This window comes from Heterodontus francisci, chromosome 5 (assembly GCF_036365525.1).
Source record: "Heterodontus francisci isolate sHetFra1 chromosome 5, sHetFra1.hap1, whole genome shotgun sequence".
Lineage (NCBI taxonomy): Eukaryota > Metazoa > Chordata > Chondrichthyes > Heterodontiformes > Heterodontidae > Heterodontus > Heterodontus francisci.
In genome coordinates, this window is record NC_090375.1 from 62,427,918 (window position 1) to 62,450,929 (window position 23,012).

Sequence of the window (23,012 nt, forward strand, 5' to 3'; positions counted from 1 at the left end):
AAATGGTAGAGCGCTCGCTTAGCATGTGAGAGGTAGCGGGATCGATGCCTGCATTCTCCATTCTGCTTTTTCCTGGGCTCCAATCTTCACATTCAGCACTTGTGGCAAGCAGCTGACAACGTCTTGCCTTGCGCTCCCATCTCCAGTGCTGGAGGCTGTCAAATGCTTTGCAGCACTGCAGCAAGCAAAGCGGCTGGATTTTGGCACGCAACGAGAGCGGAAAGGTCAAGTGAGTGATGGCAAAAGAAAGCACAGTGGGCACACTGCCTTCTCTGAGGATCGAACTCAGGACCTTCAGATTATGAGACTGACGCGCTGCCTACTGCGCTAAGAAGGCACTGCCATGCAGCACGCCCAAGTAGACCAAGTTGCAAAGTGTTCCCAAGCCGCAGGACAAAGTCGACACAAAACTCTCAGCCAGCCAGGAGTCAAAGCTATCAGCTTCCCATCCCTAGACAGACGTCTTATCCATTACAGCATTGGCCCAGGCTGTGGAGAGCAGCTGGCCGTTCACAGTCCCACAGCACAGCGGCAGCAATGGCTAGGCCAAGGCCTGAGCGGCAAACCATCAGCCAGCACTTTTGTCACTTCCCTTCCGTAGCTCAGCTGCTGCGGCGCAGGACTGTAGAGGAAAGCAGAGCAAAATCATCCTTTGGCCGCTGCTTAAATTCACACTTGAAGGAGTATGTGCTTTTTTAGAGTAAGCGTGTAGTAAGCAGCAATTAGCTGAAGGTAGCGCTCTTAACTTGACAAGTCGATGGCTGCTCAACGTGTTGCCGCCAAGGCACGGGATCCCTCGTTTCCTGTCTGCAAACTGCCTGCACGCGACTGTTTCACTTCCGCAGTTTCATCTGCTGGCCAGCAGGGGTTCGTCTTTGCTCCCCCAGAATATATAATATTCCATAAAAATTTGCAACCCTTTTCTATGCAATGGACATTTGCAAAACGCAGCAAAAATAGTGTTGGCGCATACAGCCCGAGGGGGTCTTACACGGGTGCCGGCCACTCGGTAAACTATGGCGGGAGGACCCCCTTACACAGTGGTCTTTCTCCATGGAGCCTTTGGAGCGGCTGCCCCAAGCTTTACTGCATCCCACAGCACGTAGTCCTGGACCTCGGAACGTGCCAGCGAGCGAAACTCAAGTCGTGGACGACTCTTTGCACTGGAAGAATTGGGATCGGAATTCCTCCTCCCCACCCCCACCTCCCGCCCCCCGCCCCCCGACTGGACTTTAAAACTGGACTTTATGGAGTATGGGGAAGGAACCCCAACCCTCACGGACAATAGTACTGTGAATGAGAGCCAAAACCTTACACAAAGCACACAGACGCAGGCTGCATTCCGATGGATCAATTTCAAACATTCCAACATCACAACAGAACTGATAGTGTCAAAGGACTGGAATTTGGGACATTATCATAACAGTGACACAGCATAACTGCCGTCATGTAACACAATTAAGTAATTAGGGAGGCCATTCTTACAACTAACCGGCCCCAGGCCACAGCATTCACTCCTGTCGAGGCAGGAGAGAAACCTTTTCACGTATATCAGCTCTGGAGCCTGGAATACCTCACCCTGGTGGAGTTTATTGTTCTCGGTCATGGAAATAACATCAACATAAGTGGATCTGTCTGGACCAGGCAGGTAACTGACGAAAGAGATTAAAAGGTGCTAAGCGCTCACCATCCAGCAGGATGGCTCCAGGTGATGTGTTTATGATATTTCGATAAGGATCATCATGAAAAGGACAAGATCGAAGAGTTTGGCACTGCAGTCAAGAAGGAGGGTCAGGAAGAGTCAACCTGGCTCGTGGACCTACAAATTCTCACCTCATGGAGGATTGTAAGTTATCAGCCAAATGTGAGGGGTATTTGGGGCTGAGAGTTGAAAGCAATTTTAAGTGTGACAAAGAAATCCTGGGAGGGTTTGGGGTTTTGAATTGAGTGGGTTTGGGGCAGAAGTGTGGGCTTTTGCTTGTGGGTTTTCGGAAAAGGTGCGTCTTAAAAGTGGTGGTGACTTGTGTGTTTGGGTGGGAGCCGAGCCGAGCCGAGCCGAGGTTAAATGGTGGAGGGATTTAAATCGGTCTAAGCAAGCAAGGTGTCGTGTGGCGTCCTTTACATTCGTTTCGAGGTCTTTGTATCAGGGTGTTAGGGGGGTCTTAATAAAGAAGTTTATGGTTCCGCCCAACCCTGTGCCTGTGCAATTTGTCCTTTCTAAAATCCTAAAGAACCATCAGTAAGGGGGGTAAACAGGAGCCGGAAGCTCTCACAAAGAACGAGCAGCAGGTTTCAGGCAGACCAAAGTGCGCCTTTCAGCTAGTTGATGGTCCTCCAGCAAGAGTTGATGCTTACCTGGGGTGTGCGTCCAGTTTTTTTTTTTATTTCCAAAATATACTTTATTCATAAATATCTGTAAAAATTACATTGCCAAACAGTTTCCAAACAGCACCAAAAAATACAAACATTGCAAGGGAGATCAGTTTCCTTCAATACTGTCATGAGTTTCTTCCCAACCCTTCCGTTTCACAATTGTCATGTCAATTACAGTTTTACATTTACAGCAATTGAGAACATTAACGATACAGTTCGAGGGGTGCGTCCAGTTTGAGCAGCATGGCAGGCAAAACCTCAGCACTCACTGGAAAGCAAAAGAAGTCTTGTGTCAGTCAGACAGGGCTCTCGACTGCTCCCTCACACTCGTGGCGGCTGCTAGTTTCCGCTCACCAGCTTTTCCTTGCGCCAGCTGGGGCTCTTCTGGGCTTCTTTCATGGTTATTGGAGCTGGCCGGTCCTGCCGCTGCTAACTTGCTGCTGCTGGAGGGACCTGCTGATTGAAGCAAAGCACTGACTGCGTTCAGGCAGTGAGCCAAGCCCAAGCCCAAGCCGCATTTCCCTGCAGCTCAAGGAGCAACTTGGAGACAGCTGCTATGGGGCTGTTGTGAAAGAATCTGGGCTCAGCAGTCTTAGCCAAGCTGGGGAATTAGCTCAAATGGTAGAGCGCTCGCTTAGCATGTGAGAGGTAGCGGGATCGATGCCTGCATTCTCCATTCTGCTTTTTCCTGGGCTCCAATCTTCACATTCAGCACTTGTGGCAACCAGCTGACAACGTCTTGCCTTGCGCTCCCATCTCCAGTGCTGGAGGCTGTCAAATGCTTTGCAGCACTGCAGCAAGCAAAGCGGCTGGATTTTGGCACGCAACGAGAGCGGAAAGGTCAAGTGAGTGATGGCAAAAGAAAGCACAGTGGGCACACTGCCTTCTCTGAGGATCGAACTCAGGACCTTCAGATTATGAGACTGACGCGCTGCCTACTGCGCTAAGAAGGCACTGCCATGCAGCACGCCCAAGTAGACCAAGTTGCAAAGTGTTCCCAAGCCGCAGGACAAAGTCGACACAAAACTCTCAGCCAGCCAGGAGTCAAAGCTATCAGCTTCCCATCCCTAGACAGACGTCTTATCCATTACAGCATTGGCCCAGGCTGTGGAGAGCAGCTGGCCGTTCACAGTCCCACAGCACAGCGGCAGCAATGGCTAGGCCAAGGCCTGAGCGGCAAACCATCAGCCAGCACTTTTGTCACTTCCCTTCCGTAGCTCAGCTGCTGCGGCGCAGGACTGTAGAGGAAAGCAGAGCAAAATCATCCTTTGGCCGCTGCTTAAATTCACACTTGAAGGAGTATGTGCTTTTTTAGAGTAAGCGTGTAGTAAGCAGCAATTAGCTGAAGGTAGCGCTCTTAACTTGACAAGTCGATGGCTGCTCAACGTGTTGCCGCCAAGGCACGGGATCCCTCGTTTCCTGTCTGCAAACTGCCTGCACGCGACTGTTTCACTTCCGCAGTTTCATCTGCTGGCCAGCAGGGGTTCGTCTTTGCTCCCCCAGAATATATAATATTCCATAAAAATTTGCAACCCTTTTCTATGCAATGGACATTTGCAAAACGCAGCAAAAATAGTGTTGGCGCATACAGCCCGAGGGGGTCTTACACGGGTGCCGGCCACTCGGTAAACTATGGCGGGAGGACCCCCTTACACAGTGGTCTTTCTCCATGGAGCCTTTGGAGCGGCTGCCCCAAGCTTTACTGCATCCCACAGCACGTAGTCCTGGACCTCGGAACGTGCCAGCGAGCGAAACTCAAGTCGTGGACAACTCTTTGCACTGGAAGAATTGGGATCGGAATTCCTCCTCCCCACCCCCACCTCCCGCCCCCCGCCCCCCGACTGGACTTTAAAACTGGAATTTATGGAGTATGGGGAAGGAACCCCAACCCTCACGGACAATAGTACTGTGAATGAGAGCCAAAACCTTACACAAAGCACACAGACGCAGGCTGCATTCCGATGGATCAATTTCAAACATTCCAACATCACAACAGAACTGATAGTGTCAAAGGACTGGAATTTGGGACATTATCATAACAGTGACACAGCATAACTGCCGTCATGTAACACAATTAAGTAATTAGGGAGGCCATTCTTACAACTAACCGGCCCCAGGCCACAGCATTCACTCCTGTCGAGGCAGGAGAGAAACCTTTTCACGTATATCAGCTCTGGAGCCTGGAATACCTCACCCTGGTGGAGTTTATTGTTCTCGGTCATGGAAATAACATCAACATAAGTGGATCTGTCTGGACCAGGCAGGTAACTGACGAAAGAGATTAAAAGGTGCTAAGCGCTCACCATCCAGCAGGATGGCTCCAGGTGATGTGTTTATGATATTTCGATAAGGATCATCATGAAAAGGACAAGATCGAAGAGTTTGGCACTGCAGTCAAGAAGGAGGGTCAGGAAGAGTCAACCTGGCTCGTGGACCTACAAATTCTCACCTCATGGAGGATTGTAAGTTATCAGCCAAATGTGAGGGGTATTTGGGGCTGAGAGTTGAAAGCAATTTTAAGTGTGACAAAGAAATCCTGGGAGGGTTTGGGGTTTTGAATTGAGTGAGTTTGGGGCAGAAGTGTGGGCTTTTGCTTGTGGGTTTTCGGAAAAGGTGCGTCTTAAAAGTGGTGGTGACTTGTGTGTTTGGGTGGGAGCCGAGCCGAGCCGAGCCGAGGTTAAATGGTGGAGGGATTTAAATCGGTCTAAGCAAGCAAGGTGTCGTGTGGCGTCCTTTACATTCGTTTCGAGGTCTTTGTATCAGGGTGTTAGGGGGGTCTTAATAAAGAAGTTTATGGTTCCGCCCAACCCTGTGCCTGTGCAATTTGTCCTTTCTAAAATCCTAAAGAACCATCAGTAAGGGGGGTAAACAGGAGCCGGAAGCTCTCACAAAGAACGAGCAGCAGGTTTCAGGCAGACCAAAGTGCGCCTTTCAGCTAGTTGATGGTCCTCCAGCAAGAGTTGATGCTTACCTGGGGTGTGCGTCCAGTTTTTTTTTTTATTTCCAAAATATACTTTATTCATAAATATCTGTAAAAATTACATTGCCAAACAGTTTCCAAACAGCACCAAAAAATACAAACATTGCAAGGGAGATCAGTTTCCTTCAATACTGTCATGAGTTTCTTCCCAACCCTTCCGTTTCACAATTGTCATGTCAATTACAGTTTTACATTTACAGCAATTGAGAACATTAACGATACAGTTCGAGGGGTGCGTCCAGTTTGAGCAGCATGGCAGGCAAAACCTCAGCACTCACTGGAAAGCAAAAGAAGTCTTGTGTCAGTCAGACAGGGCTCTCGACTGCTCCCTCACACTCGTGGCGGCTGCTAGTTTCCGCTCACCAGCTTTTCCTTGCGCCAGCTGGGGCTCTTCTGGGCTTCTTTCATGGTTATTGGAGCTGGCCGGTCCTGCCGCTGCTAACTTGCTGCTGCTGGAGGGACCTGCTGATTGAAGCAAAGCACTGACTGCGTTCAGGCAGTGAGCCAAGCCCAAGCCCAAGCCGCATTTCCCTGCAGCTCAAGGAGCAACTTGGAGACAGCTGCTATGGGGCTGTTGTGAAAGAATCTGGGCTCAGCAGTCTTAGCCAAGCTGGGGAATTAGCTCAAATGGTAGAGCGCTCGCTTAGCATGTGAGAGGTAGCGGGATCGATGCCTGCATTCTCCATTCTGCTTTTTCCTGGGCTCCAATCTTCACATTCAGCACTTGTGGCAAGCAGCTGACAACGTCTTGCCTTGCGCTCCCATCTCCAGTGCTGGAGGCTGTCAAATGCTTTGCAGCACTGCAGCAAGCAAAGCGGCTGGATTTTGGCACGCAACGAGAGCGGAAAGGTCAAGTGAGTGATGGCAAAAGAAAGCACAGTGGGCACACTGCCTTCTCTGAGGATCGAACTCAGGACCTTCAGATTATGAGACTGACGCGCTGCCTACTGCGCTAAGAAGGCACTGCCATGCAGCACGCCCAAGTAGACCAAGTTGCAAAGTGTTCCCAAGCCGCAGGACAAAGTCGACACAAAACTCTCAGCCAGCCAGGAGTCAAAGCTATCAGCTTCCCATCCCTAGACAGACGTCTTATCCATTACAGCATTGGCCCAGGCTGTGGAGAGCAGCTGGCCGTTCACAGTCCCACAGCACAGCGGCAGCAATGGCTAGGCCAAGGCCTGAGCGGCAAACCATCAGCCAGCACTTTTGTCACTTCCCTTCCGTAGCTCAGCTGCTGCGGCGCAGGACTGTAGAGGAAAGCAGAGCAAAATCATCCTTTGGCCGCTGCTTAAATTCACACTTGAAGGAGTATGTGCTTTTTTAGAGTAAGCGTGTAGTAAGCAGCAATTAGCTGAAGGTAGCGCTCTTAACTTGACAAGTCGATGGCTGCTCAACGTGTTGCCGCCAAGGCACGGGATCCCTCGTTTCCTGTCTGCAAACTGCCTGCACGCGACTGTTTCACTTCCGCAGTTTCATCTGCTGGCCAGCAGGGGTTCGTCTTTGCTCCCCCAGAATATATAATATTCCATAAAAATTTGCAACCCTTTTCTATGCAATGTACATTTGCAAAACGCAGCAAAAATAGTGTTGGCGCATACAGCCCGAGGGGGTCTTACACGGGTGCCGGCCACTCGGTAAACTATGGCGGGAGGACCCCCTTACACAGTGGTCTTTCTCCATGGAGCCTTTGGAGCGGCTGCCCCAAGCTTTACTGCATCCCACAGCACGTAGTCCTGGACCTCGGAACGTGCCAGCGAGCGAAACTCAAGTCGTGGACGACTCTTTGCACTGGAAGAATTGGGATCGGAATTCCTCCTCCCCACCCCCACCTCCCGCCCCCCGCCCCCCGACTGGACTTTAAAACTGGACTTTATGGAGTATGGGGAAGGAACCCCAACCCTCACGGACAATAGTACTGTGAATGAGAGCCAAAACCTTACACAAAGCACACAGACGCAGGCTGCATTCCGATGGATCAATTTCAAACATTCCAACATCACAACAGAACTGATAGTGTCAAAGGACTGGAATTTGGGACATTATCATAACAGTGACACAGCATAACTGCCGTCATGTAACACAATTAAGTAATTAGGGAGGCCATTCTTACAACTAACCGGCCCCAGGCCACAGCATTCACTCCTGTCGAGGCAGGAGAGAAACCTTTTCACGTATATCAGCTCTGGAGCCTGGAATACCTCACCCTGGTGGAGTTTATTGTTCTCGGTCATGGAAATAACATCAACATAAGTGGATCTGTCTGGACCAGGCAGGTAACTGACGAAAGAGATTAAAAGGTGCTAAGCGCTCACCATCCAGCAGGATGGCTCCAGGTGATGTGTTTATGATATTTCGATAAGGATCATCATGAAAAGGACAAGATCGAAGAGTTTGGCACTGCAGTCAAGAAGGAGGGTCAGGAAGAGTCAACCTGGCTCGTGGACCTACAAATTCTCACCTCATGGAGGATTGTAAGTTATCAGCCAAATGTGAGGGGTATTTGGGGCTGAGAGTTGAAAGCAATTTTAAGTGTGACAAAGAAATCCTGGGAGGGTTTGGGGTTTTGAATTGAGTGAGTTTGGGGCAGAAGTGTGGGCTTTTGCTTGTGGGTTTTCGGAAAAGGTGCGTCTTAAAAGTGGTGGTGACTTGTGTGTTTGGGTGGGAGCCGAGCCGAGCCGAGCCGAGGTTAAATGGTGGAGGGATTTAAATCGGTCTAAGCAAGCAAGGTGTCGTGTGGCGTCCTTTACATTCGTTTCGAGGTCTTTGTATCAGGGTGTTAGGGGGGTCTTAATAAAGAAGTTTATGGTTCCGCCCAACCCTGTGCCTGTGCAATTTGTCCTTTCTAAAATCCTAAAGAACCATCAGTAAGGGGGGTAAACAGGAGCCGGAAGCTCTCACAAAGAACGAGCAGCAGGTTTCAGGCAGACCAAAGTGCGCCTTTCAGCTAGTTGATGGTCCTCCAGCAAGAGTTGATGCTTACCTGGGGTGTGCGTCCAGTTTTTTTTTTTATTTCCAAAATATACTTTATTCATAAATATCTGTAAAAATTACATTGCCAAACAGTTTCCAAACAGCACCAAAAAATACAAACATTGCAAGGGAGATCAGTTTCCTTCAATACTGTCATGAGTTTCTTCCCAACCCTTCCGTTTCACAATTGTCATGTCAATTACAGTTTTACATTTACAGCAATTGAGAACATTAACGATACAGTTCGAGGGGTGCGTCCAGTTTGAGCAGCATGGCAGGCAAAACCTCAGCACTCACTGGAAAGCAAAAGAAGTCTTGTGTCAGTCAGACAGGGCTCTCGACTGCTCCCTCACACTCGTGGCGGCTGCTAGTTTCCGCTCACCAGCTTTTCCTTGCGCCAGCTGGGGCTCTTCTGGGCTTCTTTCATGGTTATTGGAGCTGGCCGGTCCTGCCGCTGCTAACTTGCTGCTGCTGGAGGGACCTGCTGATTGAAGCAAAGCACTGACTGCGTTCAGGCAGTGAGCCAAGCCCAAGCCCAAGCCGCATTTCCCTGCAGCTCAAGGAGCAACTTGGAGACAGCTGCTATGGGGCTGTTGTGAAAGAATCTGGGCTCAGCAGTCTTAGCCAAGCTGGGGAATTAGCTCAAATGGTAGAGCGCTCGCTTAGCATGTGAGAGGTAGCGGGATCGATGCCTGCATTCTCCATTCTGCTTTTTCCTGGGCTCCAATCTTCACATTCAGCACTTGTGGCAACCAGCTGACAACGTCTTGCCTTGCGCTCCCATCTCCAGTGCTGGAGGCTGTCAAATGCTTTGCAGCACTGCAGCAAGCAAAGCGGCTGGATTTTGGCACGCAACGAGAGCGGAAAGGTCAAGTGAGTGATGGCAAAAGAAAGCACAGTGGGCACACTGCCTTCTCTGAGGATCGAACTCAGGACCTTCAGATTATGAGACTGACGCGCTGCCTACTGCGCTAAGAAGGCACTGCCATGCAGCACGCCCAAGTAGACCAAGTTGCAAAGTGTTCCCAAGCCGCAGGACAAAGTCGACACAAAACTCTCAGCCAGCCAGGAGTCAAAGCTATCAGCTTCCCATCCCTAGACAGACGTCTTATCCATTACAGCATTGGCCCAGGCTGTGGAGAGCAGCTGGCCGTTCACAGTCCCACAGCACAGCGGCAGCAATGGCTAGGCCAAGGCCTGAGCGGCAAACCATCAGCCAGCACTTTTGTCACTTCCCTTCCGTAGCTCAGCTGCTGCGGCGCAGGACTGTAGAGGAAAGCAGAGCAAAATCATCCTTTGGCCGCTGCTTAAATTCACACTTGAAGGAGTATGTGCTTTTTTAGAGTAAGCGTGTAGTAAGCAGCAATTAGCTGAAGGTAGCGCTCTTAACTTGACAAGTCGATGGCTGCTCAACGTGTTGCCGCCAAGGCACGGGATCCCTCGTTTCCTGTCTGCAAACTGCCTGCACGCGACTGTTTCACTTCCGCAGTTTCATCTGCTGGCCAGCAGGGGTTCGTCTTTGCTCCCCCAGAATATATAATATTCCATAAAAATTTGCAACCCTTTTCTATGCAATGGACATTTGCAAAACGCAGCAAAAATAGTGTTGGCGCATACAGCCCGAGGGGGTCTTACACGGGTGCCGGCCACTCGGTAAACTATGGCGGGAGGACCCCCTTACACAGTGGTCTTTCTCCATGGAGCCTTTGGAGCGGCTGCCCCAAGCTTTACTGCATCCCACAGCACGTAGTCCTGGACCTCGGAACGTGCCAGCGAGCGAAACTCAAGTCGTGGACGACTCTTTGCACTGGAAGAATTGGGATCGGAATTCCTCCTCCCCACCCCCACCTCCCGCCCCCCGCCCCCCGACTGGACTTTAAAACTGGACTTTATGGAGTATGGGGAAGGAACCCCAACCCTCACGGACAATAGTACTGTGAATGAGAGCCAAAACCTTACACAAAGCACACAGACGCAGGCTGCATTCCGATGGATCAATTTCAAACATTCCAACATCACAACAGAACTGATAGTGTCAAAGGACTGGAATTTGGGACATTATCATAACAGTGACACAGCATAACTGCCGTCATGTAACACAATTAAGTAATTAGGGAGGCCATTCTTACAACTAACCGGCCCCAGGCCACAGCATTCACTCCTGTCGAGGCAGGAGAGAAACCTTTTCACGTATATCAGCTCTGGAGCCTGGAATACCTCACCCTGGTGGAGTTTATTGTTCTCGGTCATGGAAATAACATCAACATAAGTGGATCTGTCTGGACCAGGCAGGTAACTGACGAAAGAGATTAAAAGGTGCTAAGCGCTCACCATCCAGCAGGATGGCTCCAGGTGATGTGTTTATGATATTTCGATAAGGATCATCATGAAAAGGACAAGATCGAAGAGTTTGGCACTGCAGTCAAGAAGGAGGGTCAGGAAGAGTCAACCTGGCTCGTGGACCTACAAATTCTCACCTCATGGAGGATTGTAAGTTATCAGCCAAATGTGAGGGGTATTTGGGGCTGAGAGTTGAAAGCAATTTTAAGTGTGACAAAGAAATCCTGGGAGGGTTTGGGGTTTTGAATTGAGTGAGTTTGGGGCAGAAGTGTGGGCTTTTGCTTGTGGGTTTTCGGAAAAGGTGCGTCTTAAAAGTGGTGGTGACTTGTGTGTTTGGGTGGGAGCCGAGCCGAGCCGAGCCGAGGTTAAATGGTGGAGGGATTTAAATCGGTCTAAGCAAGCAAGGTGTCGTGTGGCGTCCTTTACATTCGTTTCGAGGTCTTTGTATCAGGGTGTTAGGGGGGTCTTAATAAAGAAGTTTATGGTTCCGCCCAACCCTGTGCCTGTGCAATTTGTCCTTTCTAAAATCCTAAAGAACCATCAGTAAGGGGGGTAAACAGGAGCCGGAAGCTCTCACAAAGAACGAGCAGCAGGTTTCAGGCAGACCAAAGTGCGCCTTTCAGCTAGTTGATGGTCCTCCAGCAAGAGTTGATGCTTACCTGGGGTGTGCGTCCAGTTTTTTTTTTTATTTCCAAAATATACTTTATTCATAAATATCTGTAAAAATTACATTGCCAAACAGTTTCCAAACAGCACCAAAAAATACAAACATTGCAAGGGAGATCAGTTTCCTTCAATACTGTCATGAGTTTCTTCCCAACCCTTCCGTTTCACAATTGTCATGTCAATTACAGTTTTACATTTACAGCAATTGAGAACATTAACGATACAGTTCGAGGGGTGCGTCCAGTTTGAGCAGCATGGCAGGCAAAACCTCAGCACTCACTGGAAAGCAAAAGAAGTCTTGTGTCAGTCAGACAGGGCTCTCGACTGCTCCCTCACACTCGTGGCGGCTGCTAGTTTCCGCTCACCAGCTTTTCCTTGCGCCAGCTGGGGCTCTTCTGGGCTTCTTTCATGGTTATTGGAGCTGGCCGGTCCTGCCGCTGCTAACTTGCTGCTGCTGGAGGGACCTGCTGATTGAAGCAAAGCACTGACTGCGTTCAGGCAGTGAGCCAAGCCCAAGCCCAAGCCGCATTTCCCTGCAGCTCAAGGAGCAACTTGGAGACAGCTGCTATGGGGCTGTTGTGAAAGAATCTGGGCTCAGCAGTCTTAGCCAAGCTGGGGAATTAGCTCAAATGGTAGAGCGCTCGCTTAGCATGTGAGAGGTAGCGGGATCGATGCCTGCATTCTCCATTCTGCTTTTTCCTGGGCTCCAATCTTCACATTCAGCACTTGTGGCAAGCAGCTGACAACGTCTTGCCTTGCGCTCCCATCTCCAGTGCTGGAGGCTGTCAAATGCTTTGCAGCACTGCAGCAAGCAAAGCGGCTGGATTTTGGCACGCAACGAGAGCGGAAAGGTCAAGTGAGTGATGGCAAAAGAAAGCACAGTGGGCACACTGCCTTCTCTGAGGATCGAACTCAGGACCTTCAGATTATGAGACTGACGCGCTGCCTACTGCGCTAAGAAGGCGCTAAGAAGGCACTGCCATGCAGCACGCCCAAGTAGACCAAGTTGCAAAGTGTTCCCAAGCCGCAGGACAAAGTCGACACAAAACTGTCAGCCAGCCAGGAGTCAAAGCTATCAGCTTCCCATCCCCAGACAGACGTCTTATCCATTACAGCATTGGCCCAGGCTGTGGAGAGCAGCTGGCCGTTCACAGTCCCACAGCACAGCGGCAGCAATGGCTAGGCCAAGGCCTGAGCGGCAAACCATCAGCAAGCACTTTTGTCACTTCCCTTCCGTAGCTCAGCTGCTGCGGCGCAGGACTGTAGAGGAAAGCAGAGCAAAATCATCCTTAGGCCGCTGCTTAAATTCACACTTGAAGGAGTATGTGCTTTTTTAGAGTAAGCGTGTAGTAAGCAGCAATTAGCTGAAGGTAGCGCTCTTAACTTGACAAGTCGATGGCTGCTCAACGTGTTGCCGCCAAGGCACGGGATCCCTCGTTTCCTGTCTGCAAACTGCCTGCACGCGACTGTTTCACTTCCGCAGTTTCATCTGCTGGCCAGCAGGGGTTCGTCTTTGCTCCCCCAGAATATATAATATTCCATAAAAATTTGCAACCCTTTTCTATGCAATGTACATTTGCAAAACGCAGCAAAAATAGTGTTGGCGCATACAGCCCGAGGGGGTCTTACACGGGTGCCGGCCACTCGGTAAACTATGGCGGGAGGACCCCCTTACACAGTGGTCTTTCTCCATGGAGCCTTTGGAGCGGCTGCCCCAAGCTTTACTGCATCCCACAGCACGTAGTCCTGGACCTCGGAACGTGCCAGCGAGCGAAACTCAAGTCGTGGACGACTCTTTGCACTGGAAGAATTGGGATCGGAATTCCTCCTCCCCACCCCCACCTCCCGCCCCCCGCCCCCCGACTGGACTTTAAAACTGGACTTTATGGAGTATGGGGAAGGAACCCCAACCCTCACGGACAATAGTACTGTGAATGAGAGCCAAAACCTTACACAAAGCACACAGACGCAGGCTGCATTCCGATGGATCAATTTCAAACATTCCAACATCACAACAGAACTGATAGTGTCAAAGGACTGGAATTTGGGACATTATCATAACAGTGACACAGCATAACTGCCGTCATGTAACACAATTAAGTAATTAGGGAGGCCATTCTTACAACTAACCGGCCCCAGGCCACAGCATTCACTCCTGTCGAGGCAGGAGAGAAACCTTTTCACGTATATCAGCTCTGGAGCCTGGAATACCTCACCCTGGTGGAGTTTATTGTTCTCGGTCATGGAAATAACATCAACATAAGTGGATCTGTCTGGACCAGGCAGGTAACTGACGAAAGAGATTAAAAGGTGCTAAGCGCTCACCATCCAGCAGGATGGCTCCAGGTGATGTGTTTATGATATTTCGATAAGGATCATCATGAAAAGGACAAGATCGAAGAGTTTGGCACTGCAGTCAAGAAGGAGGGTCAGGAAGAGTCAACCTGGCTCGTGGACCTACAAATTCTCACCTCATGGAGGATTGTAAGTTATCAGCCAAATGTGAGGGGTATTTGGGGCTGAGAGTTGAAAGCAATTTTAAGTGTGACAAAGAAATCCTGGGAGGGTTTGGGGTTTTGAATTGAGTGAGTTTGGGGCAGAAGTGTGGGCTTTTGCTTGTGGGTTTTCGGAAAAGGTGCGTCTTAAAAGTGGTGGTGACTTGTGTGTTTGGGTGGGAGCCGAGCCGAGCCGAGCCGAGGTTAAATGGTGGAGGGATTTAAATCGGTCTAAGCAAGCAAGGTGTCGTGTGGCGTCCTTTACATTCGTTTCGAGGTCTTTGTATCAGGGTGTTAGGGGGGTCTTAATAAAGAAGTTTATGGTTCCGCCCAACCCTGTGCCTGTGCAATTTGTCCTTTCTAAAATCCTAAAGAACCATCAGTAAGGGGGGTAAACAGGAGCCGGAAGCTCTCACAAAGAACGAGCAGCAGGTTTCAGGCAGACCAAAGTGCGCCTTTCAGCTAGTTGATGGTCCTCCAGCAAGAGTTGATGCTTACCTGGGGTGTGCGTCCAGTTTTTTTTTTTATTTCCAAAATATACTTTATTCATAAATATCTGTAAAAATTACATTGCCAAACAGTTTCCAAACAGCACCAAAAAATACAAACATTGCAAGGGAGATCAGTTTCCTTCAATACTGTCATGAGTTTCTTCCCAACCCTTCCGTTTCACAATTGTCATGTCAATTACAGTTTTACATTTACAGCAATTGAGAACATTAACGATACAGTTCGAGGGGTGCGTCCAGTTTGAGCAGCATGGCAGGCAAAACCTCAGCACTCACTGGAAAGCAAAAGAAGTCTTGTGTCAGTCAGACAGGGCTCTCGACTGCTCCCTCACACTCGTGGCGGCTGCTAGTTTCCGCTCACCAGCTTTTCCTTGCGCCAGCTGGGGCTCTTCTGGGCTTCTTTCATGGTTATTGGAGCTGGCCGGTCCTGCCGCTGCTAACTTGCTGCTGCTGGAGGGACCTGCTGATTGAAGCAAAGCACTGACTGCGTTCAGGCAGTGAGCCAAGCCCAAGCCCAAGCCGCATTTCCCTGCAGCTCAAGGAGCAACTTGGAGACAGCTGCTATGGGGCTGTTGTGAAAGAATCTGGGCTCAGCAGTCTTAGCCAAGCTGGGGAATTAGCTCAAATGGTAGAGCGCTCGCTTAGCATGTGAGAGGTAGCGGGATCGATGCCTGCATTCTCCATTCTGCTTTTTCCTGGGCTCCAATCTTCACATTCAGCACTTGTGGCAACCAGCTGACAACGTCTTGCCTTGCGCTCCCATCTCCAGTGCTGGAGGCTGTCAAATGCTTTGCAGCACTGCAGCAAGCAAAGCGGCTGGATTTTGGCACGCAACGAGAGCGGAAAGGTCAAGTGAGTGATGGCAAAAGAAAGCACAGTGGGCACACTGCCTTCTCTGAGGATCGAACTCAGGACCTTCAGATTATGAGACTGACGCGCTGCCTACTGCGCTAAGAAGGCGCTAAGAAGGCACTGCCATGCAGCACGCCCAAGTAGACCAAGTTGCAAAGTGTTCCCAAGCCGCAGGACAAAGTCGACACAAAACTGTCAGCCAGCCAGGAGTCAAAGCTATCAGCTTCCCATCCCCAGACAGACGTCTTATCCATTACAGCATTGGCCCAGGCTGTGGAGAGCAGCTGGCCGTTCACAGTCCCACAGCACAGCGGCAGCAATGGCTAGGCCAAGGCCTGAGCGGCAAACCATCAGCAAGCACTTTTGTCACTTCCCTTCCGTAGCTCAGCTGCTGCGGCGCAGGACTGTAGAGGAAAGCAGAGCAAAATCATCCTTAGGCCGCTGCTTAAATTCACACTTGAAGGAGTATGTGCTTTTTTAGAGTAAGCGTGTAGTAAGCAGCAATTAGCTGAAGGTAGCGCTCTTAACTTGACAAGTCGATGGCTGCTCAACGTGTTGCCGCCAAGGCACGGGATCCCTCGTTTCCTGTCTGCAAACTGCCTGCACGCGACTGTTTCACTTCCGCAGTTTCATCTGCTGGCCAGCAGGGGTTCGTCTTTGCTCCCCCAGAATATATAATATTCCATAAAAATTTGCAACCCTTTTCTATGCAATGTACATTTGCAAAACGCAGCAAAAATAGTGTTGGCGCATACAGCCCGAGGGGGTCTTACACGGGTGCCGGCCACTCGGTAAACTATGGCGGGAGGACCCCCTTACACAGTGGTCTTTCTCCATGGAGCCTTTGGAGCGGCTGCCCCAAGCTTTACTGCATCCCACAGCACGTAGTCCTGGACCTCGGAACGTGCCAGCGAGCGAAACTCAAGTCGTGGACGACTCTTTGCACTGGAAGAATTGGGATCGGAATTCCTCCTCCCCACCCCCACCTCCCGCCCCCCGCCCCCCGACTGGACTTTAAAACTGGACTTTATGGAGTATGGGGAAGGAACCCCAACCCTCACGGACAATAGTACTGTGAATGAGAGCCAAAACCTTACACAAAGCACACAGACGCAGGCTGCATTCCGATGGATCAATTTCAAACATTCCAACATCACAACAGAACTGATAGTGTCAAAGGACTGGAATTTGGGACATTATCATAACAGTGACACAGCATAACTGCCGTCATGTAACACAATTAAGTAATTAGGGAGGCCATTCTTACAACTAACCGGCCCCAGGCCACAGCATTCACTCCTGTCGAGGCAGGAGAGAAACCTTTTCACGTATATCAGCTCTGGAGCCTGGAATACCTCACCCTGGTGGAGTTTATTGTTCTCGGTCATGGAAATAACATCAACATAAGTGGATCTGTCTGGACCAGGCAGGTAACTGACGAAAGAGATTAAAAGGTGCTAAGCGCTCACCATCCAGCAGGATGGCTCCAGGTGATGTGTTTATGATATTTCGATAAGGATCATCATGAAAAGGACAAGATCGAAGAGTTTGGCACTGCAGTCAAGAAGGAGGGTCAGGAAGAGTCAACCTGGCTCGTGGACCTACAAATTCTCACCTCATGGAGGATTGTAAGTTATCAGCCAAATGTGAGGGGTATTTGGGGCTGAGAGTTGAAAGCAATTTTAAGTGTGACAAAGAAATCCTGGGAGGGTTTGGGGTTTTGAATTGAGTGAGTTTGGGGCAGAAGTGTGGGCTTTTGCTTGTGGGTTTTCGGAAAAGGTGCGTCTTAAAAGTGGTGGTGACTTGTGTGTTTGGGTGGGAGCCGAGCCGAGCCGAGCCGAGGTTAAATGGTGGAGGGATTTAAATCGGTCTAAGCAAGCAAGGTGTCGTGTGGCGTCCTTTACATTCGTTTCGAGGTCTTTGTATCAGGGTGTTAGGGGGGTCTTAATAAAGAAGTTTATGGTTCCGCCCAACCCTGTGCCTGTGCAATTTGTCCTTTCTAAAATCCTAAAGAACCATCAGTAAGGGGGGTAAACAGGAGCCGGAAGCTCTCACAAAGAACGAGCAGCAGGTTTCAGGCAGACCAAAGTGCGCCTTTCAGCTAGTTGATGGTCCTCCAGCAAGAGTTGATGCTTACCTGGGGTGTGCGTCCAGTTTTTTTTTATTTCCAAAATATACTTTATTCATAAATATCTGTAAAAATTACATTGCCAAACAGTTTCCAAACAGCACCAAAAAATACAAACATTGCAAGGGAGATCAGTTTCCTTCAATACTGTCATGAGTTTCTTCCCAACCCTTCCGTTTCACAATTGTCATGTCAATTACAGTTTTACATTTACAGCAATTGAGAACATTAACGATACAGTTCGAGGGGTGCGTCCAGTTTGAGCAGCATGGCAGGCAAAACCTCAGCACTCACTGGAAAGCAAAAGAAGTCTTGTGTCAGTCAGACAGGGCTCTCGACTGCTCCCTCACACTCGTGGCGGCTGCTAGTTTCCGCTCACCAGCTTTTCCTTGCGCCAGCTGGGGCTCTTCTGGGCTTCTTTCATGGTTATTGGAGCTGGCCGGTCCTGCCGCTGCTAACTTGCTGCTGCTGGAGGGACCTGCTGATTGAAGCAAAGCACTGACTGCGTTCAGGCAGTGAGCCAAGCCCAAGCCCAAGCCCAAGCCCAAGCCGCATTTCCCTGCAGCTCAAGGAGCAACTTGGAGACAGCTGCTATGGGGCTGTTGTGAAAGAATCTGGGCTCAGCAGTCTTGGGCTCAGCAGTCTTAGCCAAGCTGGGGAATTAGCTCAAATGGTAGAGCGCTTGCTTAGCATGTGAGAGGTAGCGGGATCGATGCCTGCATTCTCCATTCTGCTTTTTCCTGGGCTCCAATCTTCACATTCAGCACTTGTGGCAAGCAGCTGACAACGTCTTGCCTTGCGCTCCCATCTCCAGTGCTGGAGGCTGTCAAATGCTTTGCAGCACTGCAGCAAGCAAAGCGGCTGGATTTTGGCACGCAACGAGAGCGGAAAGGTCAAGTGAGTGATGGCAAAAGAAAGCACAGTGGGCACACTGCCTTCTCTGAGGATCGAACTCAGGACCTTCAGATTATGAGACTGACGCGCTGCCTACTGCGCTAAGAAGGCACTGCCATTCAGCACGCCCAAGTAGACCAAGTTGCAAAGTGTTCCCAAGTCGCAGGACAAAGTCGACACAAAACTCTCAGCCAGCCAGGAGTCAAAGCTATCAGCTTCCCATCCCCAGACAGACGTCTTATCCATTACAGCATTGGCCCAGGCTGTGGAGAGCAGCTGGCCGTTCACAGTCCCACAGCACAGCGGCAGCAATGGCTAGGCCAAGGCCTGAGCGGCAAACCATCAGCCAGCACTTTTGTCACTTCCCTTCCGTAGCTCAGCTGCTGCGGCGCAGGACTGTAGAGGAAAGCAGAGCAAAATCATCCTTTGGCCGCTGCTTAAATTCACACTTGAAGGAGTATGTGCTTTTTTAGAGTAAGCGTGTAGTAAGCAGCAATTAGCTGAAGGTAGCGCTCTTAACTTGACAAGTCGATGGCTGCTCAACGTGTTGCCGCCAAGGCACGGGATCCCTCGTTTCCTGTCTGCAAACTGCCTGCACGCGACTGTTTCACTTCCGCAGTTTCATCTGCTGGCCAGCAGGGGTTCGTCTTTGCTCCCCCAGAATATATAATATTCCATAAAAATTTGCAACCCTTTTCTATGCAATGTACATTTGCAAAACGCAGCAAAAATAGTGTTGGCGCATACAGCCCGAGGGGGTCTTACACGGGTGCCGGCCACTCGGTAAACTATGGCGGGAGGACCCCCTTACACAGTGGTCTTTCTCCATGGAGCCTTTGGAGCGGCTGCCCCAAGCTTTACTGCATCCCACAGCACGTAGTCCTGGACCTCGGAACGTGCCAGCGAGCGAAACTCAAGTCGTGGACGACTCTTTGCACTGGAAGAATTGGGATCGGAATTCCTCCTCCCCACCCCCACCTCCCGCCCCCCGCCCCCCGACTGGACTTTAAAACTGGACTTTATGGAGTATGGGGAAGGAACCCCAACCCTCACGGACAATAGTACTGTGAATGAGAGCCAAAACCTTACACAAAGCACACAGACGCAGGCTGCATTCCGATGGATCAATTTCAAACATTCCAACATCACAACAGAACTGATAGTGTCAAAGGACTGGAATTTGGGACATTATCATAACAGTGACACAGCATAACTGCCGTCATGTAACACAATTAAGTAATTAGGGAGGCCATTCTTACAACTAACCGGCCCCAGGCCACAGCATTCACTCCTGTCGAGGCAGGAGAGAAACCTTTTCACGTATATCAGCTCTGGAGCCTGGAATACCTCACCCTGGTGGAGTTTATTGTTCTCGGTCATGGAAATAACATCAACATAAGTGGATCTGTCTGGACCAGGCAGGTAACTGACGAAAGAGATTAAAAGGTGCTAAGCGCTCACCATCCAGCAGGATGGCTCCAGGTGATGTGTTTATGATATTTCGATAAGGATCATCATGAAAAGGACAAGATCGAAGAGTTTGGCACTGCAGTCAAGAAGGAGGGTCAGGAAGAGTCAACCTGGCTCGTGGACCTACAAATTCTCACCTCATGGAGGATTGTAAGTTATCAGCCAAATGTGAGGGGTATTTGGGGCTGAGAGTTGAAAGCAATTTTAAGTGTGACAAAGAAATCCTGGGAGGGTTTGGGGTTTTGAATTGAGTGAGTTTGGGGCAGAAGTGTGGGCTTTTGCTTGTGGGTTTTCGGAAAAGGTGCGTCTTAAAAGTGGTGGTGACTTGTGTGTTTGGGTGGGAGCCGAGCCGAGCCGAGCCGAGGTTAAATGGTGGAGGGATTTAAATCGGTCTAAGCAAGCAAGGTGTCGTGTGGCGTCCTTTACATACGTTTCGAGGTCTTTGTATCAGGGTGTTAGGGGGGTCTTAATAAAGAAGTTTATGGTTCCGCCCAACCCTGTGCCTGTGCAATTTGTCCTTTCTAAAATCCTAAAGAACCATCAGTAAGGGGGGTAAACAGGAGCCGGAAGCTCTCACAAAGAACGAGCAGCAGGTTTCAGGCAGACCAAAGTGCGCCTTTCAGCTAGTTGATGGTCCTCCAGCAAGAGTTGATGCTTACCTGGGGTGTGCGTCCAGTTTTTTTTTTTATTTCCAAAATATACTTTATTCATAAATATCTGTAAAAATTACATTGCCAAACAGTTTCCAAACAGCACCAAAAAATACAAACATTGCAAGGGAGATCAGTTTCCTTCAATACTGTCATGAGTTTCTTCCCAACCCTTCCGTTTCACAATTGTCATGTCAATTACAGTTTTACATTTACAGCAATTGAGAACATTAACGATACAGTTCGAGGGGTGCGTCCAGTTTGAGCAGCATGGCAGGCAAAACCTCAGCACTCACTGGAAAGCAAAAGAAGTCTTGTGTCAGTCAGACAGGGCTCTCGACTGCTCCCTCACACTCGTGGCGGCTGCTAGTTTCCGCTCACCAGCTTTTCCTTGCGCCAGCTGCGGCTCTTCTGGGCTTCTTTCATGGTTATTGGAGCTGGCCGGTCCTGCCGCTGCTAACTTGCTGCTGCTGGAGGGACCTGCTGATTGAAGCAAAGCACTGACTGCGTTCAGGCAGTGAGCCAAGCCCAAGCCCAAGCCCAAGCCCAAGCCGCATTTCCCTGCAGCTCAAGGAGCAACTTGGAGACAGCTGCTATGGGGCTGTTGTGAAAGAATCTGGGCTCAGCAGTCTTGGGCTCAGCAGTCTTAGCCAAGCTGGGGAATTAGCTCAAATGGTAGAGCGCTTGCTTAGCATGTGAGAGGTAGCGGGATCGATGCCTGCATTCTCCATTCTGCTTTTTCCTGGGCTCCAATCTTCACATTCAGCACTTGTGGCAAGCAGCTGACAACGTCTTGCCTTGCGCTCCCATCTCCAGTGCTGGAGGCTGTCAAATGCTTTGCAGCACTGCAGCAAGCAAAGCGGCTGGATTTTGGCACGCAACGAGAGCGGAAAGGTCAAGTGAGTGATGGCAAAAGAAAGCACAGTGGGCACACTGCCTTCTCTGAGGATCGAACTCAGGACCTTCAGATTATGAGACTGACGCGCTGCCTACTGCGCTAAGAAGGCACTGCCATTCAGCACGCCCAAGTAGACCAAGTTGCAAAGTGTTCCCAAGCCGCAGGACAAAGTCGACACAAAACTCTCAGCCAGCCAGGAGTCAAAGCTATCAGCTTCCCATCCCCAGACAGACGTCTTATCCATTACAGCATTGGCCCAGGCTGTGGAGAGCAGCTGGCCGTTCACAGTCCCACAGCACAGCGGCAGCAATGGCTAGGCCAAGGCCTGAGCGGCAAACCATCAGCCAGCACTTTTGTCACTTCCCTTCCGTAGCTCAGCTGCTGCGGCGCAGGACTGTAGAGGAAAGCAGAGCAAAATCATCCTTTGGCCGCTGCTTAAATTCACACTTGAAGGAGTATGTGCTTTTTTAGAGTAAGCGTGTAGTAAGCAGCAATTAGCTGAAGGTAGCGCTCTTAACTTGACAAGTCGATGGCTGCTCAACGTGTTGCCGCCAAGGCACGGGATCCCTCGTTTCCTGTCTGCAAACTGCCTGCACGCGACTGTTTCACTTCCGCAGTTTCATCTGCTGGCCAGCAGGGGTTCGTCTTTGCTCCCCCAGAATATATAATATTCCATAAAAATTTGCAACCCTTTTCTATGCAATGGACATTTGCAAAACGCAGCAAAAATAGTGTTGGCGCATACAGCCCGAGGGGGTCTTACACGGGTGCCGGCCACTCGGTAAACTATGGCGGGAGGACCCCCTTACACAGTGGTCTTTCTCCATGGAGCCTTTGGAGCGGCTGCCCCAAGCTTTACTGCATCCCACAGCACGTAGTCCTGGACCTCGGAACGTGCCAGCGAGCGAAACTCAAGTCGTGGACGACTCTTTGCACTGGAAGAATTGGGATCGGAATTCCTCCTCCCCACCCCCACCTCCCGCCCCCCGCCCCCCGACTGGACTTTAAAACTGGACTTTATGGAGTATGGGGAAGGAACCCCAACCCTCACGGACAATAGTACTGTGAATGAGAGCCAAAACCTTACACAAAGCACACAGACGCAGGCTGCATTCCGATGGATCAATTTCAAACATTCCAACATCACAACAGAACTGATAGTGTCAAAGGACTGGAATTTGGGACATTATCATAACAGTGACACAGCATAACTGCCGTCATGTAACACAATTAAGTAATTAGGGAGGCCATTCTTACAACTAACCGGCCCCAGGCCACAGCATTCACTCCTGTCGAGGCAGGAGAGAAACCTTTTCACGTATATCAGCTCTGGAGCCTGGAATACCTCACCCTGGTGGAGTTTATTGTTCTCGGTCATGGAAATAACATCAACATAAGTGGATCTGTCTGGACCAGGCAGGTAACTGACGAAAGAGATTAAAAGGTGCTAAGCGCTCACCATCCAGCAGGATGGCTCCAGGTGATGTGTTTATGATATTTCGATAAGGATCATCATGAAAAGGACAAGATCGAAGAGTTTGGCACTGCAGTCAAGAAGGAGGGTCAGGAAGAGTCAACCTGGCTCGTGGACCTACAAATTCTCACCTCATGGAGGATTGTAAGTTATCAGCCAAATGTGAGGGGTATTTGGGGCTGAGAGTTGAAAGCAATTTTAAGTGTGACAAAGAAATCCTGGGAGGGTTTGGGGTTTTGAATTGAGTGAGTTTGGGGCAGAAGTGTGGGCTTTTGCTTGTGGGTTTTCGGAAAAGGTGCGTCTTAAAAGTGGT

The 23,012-nt window shown here is 50.0% G+C and overlaps 8 non-coding genes across 8 annotated transcripts; all 8 read right to left on the reverse strand.

Moving 5' to 3' along the window:
• Window positions 1-264: 264 nt before the first annotated feature.
• Window positions 265-337, reverse strand: trnam-cau (transfer RNA methionine (anticodon CAU)). The gene has a single exon. It is a non-coding gene; the product is annotated as a tRNA-Met (tRNA).
• Window positions 338-3,253: 2,916 nt separating this feature from the next.
• Window positions 3,254-3,326, reverse strand: trnam-cau (transfer RNA methionine (anticodon CAU)). The gene has a single exon. It is a non-coding gene; the product is annotated as a tRNA-Met (tRNA).
• A 2,916-nt stretch (window positions 3,327-6,242) lies between these two features.
• trnam-cau (transfer RNA methionine (anticodon CAU)) lies at window positions 6,243-6,315 on the reverse strand. The gene has a single exon. It is a non-coding gene; the product is annotated as a tRNA-Met (tRNA).
• A 2,916-nt stretch (window positions 6,316-9,231) lies between these two features.
• On the reverse strand, window positions 9,232-9,304 carry trnam-cau (transfer RNA methionine (anticodon CAU)). Its single transcript has one exon. It is a non-coding gene; the product is annotated as a tRNA-Met (tRNA).
• Window positions 9,305-12,220: 2,916 nt separating this feature from the next.
• trnam-cau (transfer RNA methionine (anticodon CAU)) lies at window positions 12,221-12,293 on the reverse strand. Its single transcript has one exon. It is a non-coding gene; the product is annotated as a tRNA-Met (tRNA).
• A 2,927-nt stretch (window positions 12,294-15,220) lies between these two features.
• Window positions 15,221-15,293, reverse strand: trnam-cau (transfer RNA methionine (anticodon CAU)). The gene has a single exon. It is a non-coding gene; the product is annotated as a tRNA-Met (tRNA).
• A 2,952-nt stretch (window positions 15,294-18,245) lies between these two features.
• On the reverse strand, window positions 18,246-18,318 carry trnam-cau (transfer RNA methionine (anticodon CAU)). The gene has a single exon. It is a non-coding gene; the product is annotated as a tRNA-Met (tRNA).
• A 2,943-nt stretch (window positions 18,319-21,261) lies between these two features.
• Window positions 21,262-21,334, reverse strand: trnam-cau (transfer RNA methionine (anticodon CAU)). Its single transcript has one exon. It is a non-coding gene; the product is annotated as a tRNA-Met (tRNA).
• Between the last annotated feature and the right edge of the window lie 1,678 nt (window positions 21,335-23,012).